The sequence below is a fragment of the Palaemon carinicauda genome, chromosome 13 (assembly GCF_036898095.1).
Source record: "Palaemon carinicauda isolate YSFRI2023 chromosome 13, ASM3689809v2, whole genome shotgun sequence".
Lineage (NCBI taxonomy): Eukaryota > Metazoa > Arthropoda > Malacostraca > Decapoda > Palaemonidae > Palaemon > Palaemon carinicauda.
In genome coordinates this window covers 110,646,746-110,656,745 of record NC_090737.1, presented here as the reverse complement: position 1 = coordinate 110,656,745, position 10,000 = coordinate 110,646,746, and positions in this window count along the sequence as shown.

Here is a 10,000-nt window from a genome sequence, read left to right as displayed (position 1 = left end):
AATTCATTCAAAGAGAGTTTATAAACAAGAGAAGTAAAGAATGTGTTTGGTTTGGCCATGCTAGTATTTATAATAGGAGTAATTTCAGTACAATGTATAGTCTAAGCATTAAAGTTAAGATAACTAGAGTGTGTAATGTCTATAAGAGGAGGTAAAAGCTGTGGATAGCCCAACCTAATACTATTTTCTAACTACAATGAATAAAATGATAACTTTTTGTATTATCAGTAAACATCAATCACTTCAAAAGAAAAAAAACAAGAAAAAAAAAAAAAAAAAACCTATCGGTAATTTTGAATAACTTTAACTAGTACACAGTAATAAATAAATAACGATGAGGGAGATTGAGTAATCTGTGTTATTATGTATTTCGTAATGTGACAGTATTGTTATTCTAAGTAGATTTTACAAACAATACATGTCAACCATGAAACATATTATATTCTTTTTTCATGAAAAGGAAATTGGAAAATAAATCAAATAACTGTAATTACCTGATTGTCTCACCGATTTCTGTACATATGTCACTATCTGGTATCCCACCTGTTACATATATGTATATATGTATATATAAACACACACATATATATATATATATATATATATATATATATATATATATATATATATATATATATATATATATATATATATATATATATATATATATATACGTATGTCTGTATGTATGTATGTATGTATGTATGTATGTATGTATATATGAATGTATGTGTAGAAATCACGAAAGCTGACACGTGATGAATATAAAATGTATTATAGGCACGAAAGGAAAAATGAAAAAGACTTGATTGGAGTTAGTACTTTCATCCACTCTGGACATTATCAAACTCAGCTTGCTGAGTTTGATAATGTCCTGAGTGGATGAAAGTACTAACTCCAATCAAGTCTTTTTCATTTTTCCTTTCGTGCCTATAATACATTTTATATTCATCACGTGTCAGCTTTCGGGGCTATAATACATATAATAATGTATGTATGTATGAATGGATGTATGTATGTATATTTGAAATAATAATGGTTTGCTGAGGATATACTTCTGTGACATTTGATGTGAAATTAGTAATTCCCTAAAACTGAGGTTTTGGCCACTCAACAAGGAACATCTAGTTTACTTGAATCAGTTTTATATTGATTTTATGCCCATAAGGGAACAATATGAAGTAATGAAAATTATATTTATTGGATTAGGGGGATAGTTATAAATTTTTAAATAAACACTCTGTAAAGCACTTTATTCCATGTATTCTGGAACCTTCTAGGATGCTATTTTAGTTTAAAAATAGTACAAAAATAAACGCCATAAATGGAAATGAATATATGAATATTATTCATCCACTTCACAAATATGTCTACATATGTGTTAGCTATCATTCTTTTCCAATATATATATATATATATATATATATATATATATATATATATATATATATATATATATATATATATATATATATATATATATATATATATAGAGAGAGAGAGAAAATTACATATACACGCATATACACACACATACACACACACATACACACACACACACACACACACATATATATATATATATATATATATATATATATATATATATATATATATATATATATATATATATATATATACATATACATACATATAACACTCAAGATGCGATGAAAAAATGCTAAAATTAACCAAGCGTCGCTGATATGGTAAGTTATTTAACGGTTAGGATTTGAATATATATTAATCATTTAATTTTATAAAAGTATTATTAAGATAATTCAAGGCGCTAAAACAAAGATTCATAAATGCCGTATAATTCAACCACGAAATACCTTTCATGTATCAAGAATCATATTTTATCATTATTAGTGGTCGTCATAAATTATGTTTCGAGGACACTTTGTAAAGTATTATGAGTAAGAGGGTGTATCAATTTTAGACTAGTGTACCTTAATTTCAATAAATAACAGTCATTTTCTATAAATCATGTTGTAAGTAAACTACATTTTTATATAGTTACAATATTTGTAATAACTTGTCATCAAAATATATTACTACTACTACTACTACTACTACTACTACTACTACTACTACTACTACAAATAATAATAATAATAATAATAATAATAATAATAATAATAATAATAATAATAATAATAATGATAATAATAATAATAACGTATTTGTTTCTTTATGAAACTCATTGATTATCAAATATATAATTCTGCTATGAGAATATCAATACGAAATCTTTCTCGTTGTAATATAGTAGAATCTAGCTGGTATAGTCTCTCTCTCTCTCTCTCTCTCTCTCTCTCTCTCTCTCTCTCTCTCTCTCTCTCTCTCTCTCTCTCTCTCTCTCTCTCTCTCTCATCAATTATAAAGGTTTAGTCTTAGAAATATGGATTTAGTCTAGAATAAATCGATGGCTGAGTCTCTTGTTGAACTATTTTAATGATGGCGTAAAGCTTAAAAATGATACCTCATAAAATAAGCTTGGATGATTATTTTAACAGAGATAAGGAAGAATGTGTATGTATCTGCGTGTGTTTGGAGCAATTATTAAATAGTCCAAGATCTATGGGGTAAGAGTTTAATTACCCTTCTGATGACGAATGTTTGGGTTTTATTTTGGAGAATTAAATCTTTTCAGAGTATAGAAACTCATTTCCTACAAGTCAAAATAAGGCCAACTTAGTAAAGTAGAAAGAGAAATATTTGACTCTTAAGGCTTGGCCTACTATAACGTAAGGAATCTTACCTGGGTAATGTAAACAGATGTACCAATCTAAATTTATGAAAGTTTTCCTGAGCATAATATTAGTTTGGATAATCAAATATATTTTTGCTTTGAACCTCATTTTATCATTCCTAAACGTAAAGAAAAAAAAATGATTTCTAAATACACCTTTTCGTTATACAAACAGAAGTGAGACTAGGGGAATATTTCTTTCCTTTGGGGGGAGGGAGGGGGGTTGTTAGCTGGCCCTTGGATTAGAACATGAATTTACAGCAGTTTAACCAATGAAACATTTTATTCCACATCAAATTAAAACATTCTAGAACTCCCATGCTTAGTACTATCAATGAAAAAAGCAAAACTGAATGAGTATTAATGTCAAAAAGTAGGGCCAGCAAACTTTTTTTATATTTCACTTTATAAAAGGAATAACTTAAGTTTAGCAGCAATCGATAAACCTATCTACTGGAAACATTTGACACTTTCCTTGGCGGCTAAAAGACCAGCCAAGCTGATATTTTCATACCACCCAATTATTTTTACTTTACAATTTTCATCTTGTCAGGTAACGACTCTGAAGGAAAATCTCCTAAATGTACGATGCAGTAAACAGTTTCCTGAATGGGTGTTCTGCTCTCTCCCATGGAACTTGTTTAAGAAAAAAGGTTCCCTTAGCGAAATCTTTATCTTTGTAATATAGTAGTATTTAGCTGGTATATTCTCTCTCTCTTTCTCTCTCTCTCTCTCTCTCTCTCTCTCTCTCTCTCTCTCTCTCTCTCTCTCTCTCTCTATGGAATTCCTTAATAAGAGAGAAGAATGAGACAATTAGGTTATCTAAGGTGTGCGTGGTTCTTTTTCTTTGTTTTCTCTAACTCTATAAAGAATAAATGGAAAAAAGCAGAGACAGTGACTCCTATATATTGCACAGTAAACGAAACACTATTTCGTAAAACATTGTAATGTTTTATCTCTGATAAGATAGATGGTCCTAGAATATATATGATTCAAAGAGGTAGATGAAGCTTGATAAGGTTCTATAAAATTCCTCCGAAAAGAAACAGTTCCCAATGTAGAGTTCTATTATTATTATTATTATTATTATTATTATTATTATTATTATTATTATTATTATTATTATTATTATTATCATTGTTGTTATTATTATTATTATTATTATTATATATATATATATATATATATATATATATATATATATATATATATATATATATATATATATATATATATATATATATATATATATATATATATATATATATATATACATATATATATATATATATATATATATATATATATATATATATATGTATGAACATATATCAAAAGCACACGTGATTTTAATTGCTGTAAATATATCTCTTGATAGCTCAGGCGGTAGGGTCCCTGCCAGCATAGTTTCCAGCCGAACAGGTGGTGGTTCGAATCCCCACCCGGCCAGAAGCTGTTACCAATAATGAATTCCAAGTGGATATATATTCCCAAGACAGAATTCGGTATTAAATGCCATTCGAGGGTGCTATATATATATATATATATATATATATATATATATATATATATATATATATATATATATATATATATATATATATATATATATATACTGAGATAATCAATACTGGCCAAGTTACATCCCAACATGAAAATTGGGTTTCCATAATCATAAGTGGTCCAAAAGTGAAAAATAGACTAATGGGTTAAATAAAAAAAAAAAACTCAATAAATAAACTACAATATATTTGATGAAGAATACTCTAAGAAAATGTAACAACATTAGAATAAATATTTTATATATAATTATAACTTAAGGAAATGATTAGGAAAAGAAAATGAATAGAATATGTTATCCAAAAGTATCCTCAAGCAAGAAACTGTAACCCAATGCAAGGGTAGACGATGGTACAGAGATTATATTTCTAGCCAAGACAAGAAAACAATGGTTTGATTTTTGTGTGAACTTCTCCTAAAGGAACAGATTTCCAAATAATAATATAACCGCTAAACAATTATAGCGTACTAGTTATCTCATAGTAAGAAAAAGTGTTTTTTTTTTTTTTTTTTTTTTTTTTTTTTTTTTTTTTTTTTTTTTTGGTAATCTCTGTTTTATAAGGTGTATGAGAGCAAAGTAGTATCAAGAAAAAATATAACACAATAATCATTTTATACGGAGGAAAAGTAAAAATAAACATTAATCACTGAAAAAGACCGATGCCATTTAATAATGCCTAGACAATCAAAGGACAAGGTGACTCCATAGTCATAGCATCTTAACGGATGGCTGGTGCCTAGACCAATCTACAACCTACAAACATTCTCTCTCTCTCTCTCTCTCTCTCTCTCTCTCTCTCTCTCTCTCTCTCTCTCTCTCTCTCTCATTAAATATAAAGATAGTGAGAAAGTTCCAAAGGAGAGAGACATGGAGACCACACCTCCCTTGAACCATTCATAATGATTTTAGAAGGAATTTTTAGGAATTTAAGGTTTTCAAAATGTGGGAGTTAGAATTTATAGGGTATACCTTAAAAACTTCAGATACATGTAAATATTAAAAAATATAATATAATTGGAAATAAATCTTTATTGTAGATAGATATTCTCTTTCATCCTATCTGAAATGGGGGCAAATACTGGTGTTATAGAGGAGCATTTCCTTTCCTATCTTTTTTCTTGATGTGAATGCAGAAACGACTGAACAAGATGCAATATCTTATCATCCAGAGAAGTCCCTTCACCAAGGATGAGAGATGAACAGTAAGACTATGAGTAGTCGAACTCAATGAATTATTTTTTTTTCCTATTTTAGACTTGAGATGTTTTCTTTTTTAATGAACGTCATTTATATGGATCAATATTAGCTATTATAAACGAATTGAAATGCCCGCAATATTTCATGAATGGTTCAGTCTTAGGAAAGTCCACCGGTTTGTTCATTAAATGCTCATCAATTGTAAAAAAAACTTCACAAAGACAAACATCTCGACGGTTAAAGTGTAAGAAGTTCATTTAAGTTGTGTTTGTTAAGAAATTAATCTCGAATAGGAAATAGTAATATCCAGAATAATTAGCAGGATACTTTCAATGGATAAAGTTACGAAAAACTATAGGCATATGTTTCCTTAATGTTTGTGTGTGATAGATGCTAATCCTTTCTGATATAAAATGATATCCAATATATTTAGGAATTAAAAACTTAACACTTATCATTATCGGCAAAATAACCGTTTTCTTATAAGTTCTATATCCTTCATTTCTTAATTACATTCAACCTAAACTTTAACACTTTTCTTATTATTATTATTATTATTATTATTATTATTATTATTATTATTATTATTATTATTATTATTATTATTATTATTATTATTATTATTATTATTATTTTATATAGGTCTCTCCTGCTCTAGAATTAATAGAATTTTGGTTTAAGTTTTGGAAGTTTATCTTGAAATTTATGCTGGATAATTCAGATTTTTCACTCAAAATTTGGATTCCTTAAGTTAAGATTGTTCTTATATGAAAATGATAGAGACAGTAGAGAAAATTCTGAGAATCAATTAAGCTAGGGATACTTCATATAATAAGAGAAAAGCTGTGCTGGAGATAAAATTTAATATATATTGTGATTTTACTCCAATATTAATAAAGGTGGAAGAATTACAATGGCTCCATAAATTAATTAGAGAATAAATATCAAGCCACGATCTACATTGCAACAATCATCGAATAAAACGAAGAGATATGTTTATAAGAGTATGCAATACATTAAGAATAAGGGAAATATATGACCCTGAGGAGTTTTGTCGATATCAGGACCCAAAATAGTAGCTATCAAAGTAAGAGTTGGTGTGTACAGTGCATTCATATTTAACTCCGCATCAAACATCTTTCTTTTGAGCTCACTGGCGTTGCCTGACCGAAAGCAAACTGTGCATATGAATATTTATCTTTCATTACTTACACTAGAAAATAAAATCATGCATGCATATTTTTTCGTAAACAAGAGAGGAAAATCGTGTAGGAGTAGCTTAAATATTTACGAGTATTTGAAAAAAAAAAATTAGTGAAAATATTAGCTTGAAATATGTCAAAGTTACCCTTCATATAACATGAATTATATATATATATATATATATATATATATATATATATATATATATATATATATATATATATATATATATATATATATATATATATATATATATATATATATATGAATAATAGTACCAGGGTTATGATATACATCTTTATTGCTCAGCTTTCGGAAAATCTATTTCCATCATCAGAGCCTAAAATAGGATACAATGTATAAGTTAAAACATATTATGATGAATATTTAAAACAGAAAATTTAAAATGAACATCATAACCCTGGTACTATTATTCATATTGAAACTCCGCTTTCCAAGGAATAAATCAATTGCTGATATATATATATATATATATATATATATATATATATATATATATATATATATATATATACATAAGTATATATATATATATATATATATATATATATATATATATATATATATATATATATATATATATATATATATATATACTCTGACGCAAGACTTAATACTCTGAGAATCTGACTGAATCCCACAACCCGCGAATAAGGGAAGACACAGAAGAACCCTAGGCTAGTCATGACTGAATAAAATTCAGGGCCGGTGCGCTAGGGTTGTAGCAAGAAGCTACACTCAGAGGGAAGGAGAGATTACCCTAAAATATCCATGGAGACGTGTAATGTTTTATATAATTCTAGGAGATATCTAACTCCACTAGAATTGAAAACAATACACGACGGCAACCGGGGAAATGTCTGAACGTATAATAAAAGTTGTTTTACTAACTAAATAACACATGCCTAACGAACGACAGCACCCATGGCTCCTAAGTACAATAAATTACTCTAATTTCACTGTGAAACAGGAGCTAAAATATACTCATAGTAAAGACCCAATCCTCAACTTTCCAAAGGCGGAAGAAGTTGGAGAATGTATAATTAAAATCCTACAAAACGATGAAAAAAGTTAGATCACCAGGGAACACCAATGAGTGAAATCACTGCAAAATAAGGAATGTCCGCCATCTTGGAAATGGCATTATTGTCATAATCAATAGTAGTACAAGAACGGGGGTAACCTTGATATGGCTCCCCTTCTATTCTGCCACACCCCCCTCGAAGCGTAAACGCTATTAAGGATGCAAATTGCTATGTGTCGTGCCAAGAATATGTCCTCTGATATCATGTGTTATCCTTGAGAGAAAATTTAAGGATACTCGCGCCAGTAGTTAGAATTTTGGATACCTAAAGGTGAAATTCTCTGGGAATAACACTGTAGTACATACAGTATATCCCTTATGAAGCTACTTTAAGGAATTTCCATCAGGATGACATGGCTTGAGCCCAGATATATATATATATATATATATATATATATATATATATATATATATATATATATATATATATATATATATATATATATATATATATATATATTTATATACATATATATTCATTTATTTATATATATACACATATATATAAATATATATATATATATATATATATATATATATATATATATATATATATATATATATATATATATATATATATATATATATACTGTATATACTTATCGTTTCATCTAGAATTACGTGAAACACCTATATATATATATATATATATATATATATATATATATATATATATATATATATATATATATATATATATATATACACACACACACACACATATATATATATATATATATATATATATATATATATATATATATATATATATATATATATATATATATATATATATATATATATATATATGTATATATATATATATATATATATATATATATATATATATATATATATATATATATATATATATATATATATATATATATATATATGTACTGTATATACTTATCGTTTCATCTAGATTTACGTGAAACAGTTATAAGGTGGGGCGGGTACAGAAAACACTGTTTGCGGGAAAAAAAATTAAATTGAGCAGTAAAAGCAGAAATATCAAGATCCTGCTGTGATTTTAAGAATATGACGATCTCAGGAAATCCTATTAAAGATACATTTTCGTCAGGGTGACTGCTGACTGTATACAATAATGCCAAAGAGATATCGCACCAACCTGAAATTAGATATAAAATTGAATAATAGTATTTTCTATGTACGTTTCTAGTAGAAAAATACGTAAGTGTGAAAATAAAAATGAAACAAAGCGTAAAAAAAACCTGAATTAACGGATTCATTTATCGATAACAGATACCGTTTAATTAGAACTTCCAATATCATGCCCAATATTCTCATGGACGGAGACTCTGTCTCCAAGCAGTAATCTCCCTTTCTTCCTCAGCCACCTCTTTCTTCTACCAAACACTAAGGAAATCTTTTTCGTAAGTAATGTGAGCGCTATTTAGTTTATTTATTTATTTTTTTTTATTTTAATTTCTTATTATTATTCTCTGATAATACTCTAGTTATCGTTAAATGCAAGCTCGTGGGCAATGTTAGGAAACCTTATTTTTAAGGTTTGATAATATAAATACTAATATACTGATGAATTTCAAAAGGGAAGTCTCGCCTGCAATCCTCTCTTTTGGGTAGTATAAAGAAAGTGACGTAATGAGAATGCAAAAAGCTAATGATAAATTTTCTTCGATCTATTTATCATCAAATTAATCTTTTATTATCACAATACATGCAAATCAATAATATATATATATATATATATATATATATATATATATATATATATATATATATATATATATATATATATATATATATATATATATATATATATATATATGTATATATATATATATATATATATATATATATATATATATATATATATATATATATATGTGTGTGTGTGTGTGTGTATGTGTGTACTTATATATATATATATATATATATATATATATATATATATATATATATATATATATATATATATATATATATATATATATATATATATATATATATATATATATATATAATATATATATATATATATATATATATATATATATATATATATATATATATATATATATATATATATATATATATATATATATAATTTCTCTGTCATAAAAGGAATAAGTTGAAGAAGTTGTAAATTTGTCTCATTCAAAATAAAAGATATGGGATGAACGCCCGGTGCTAT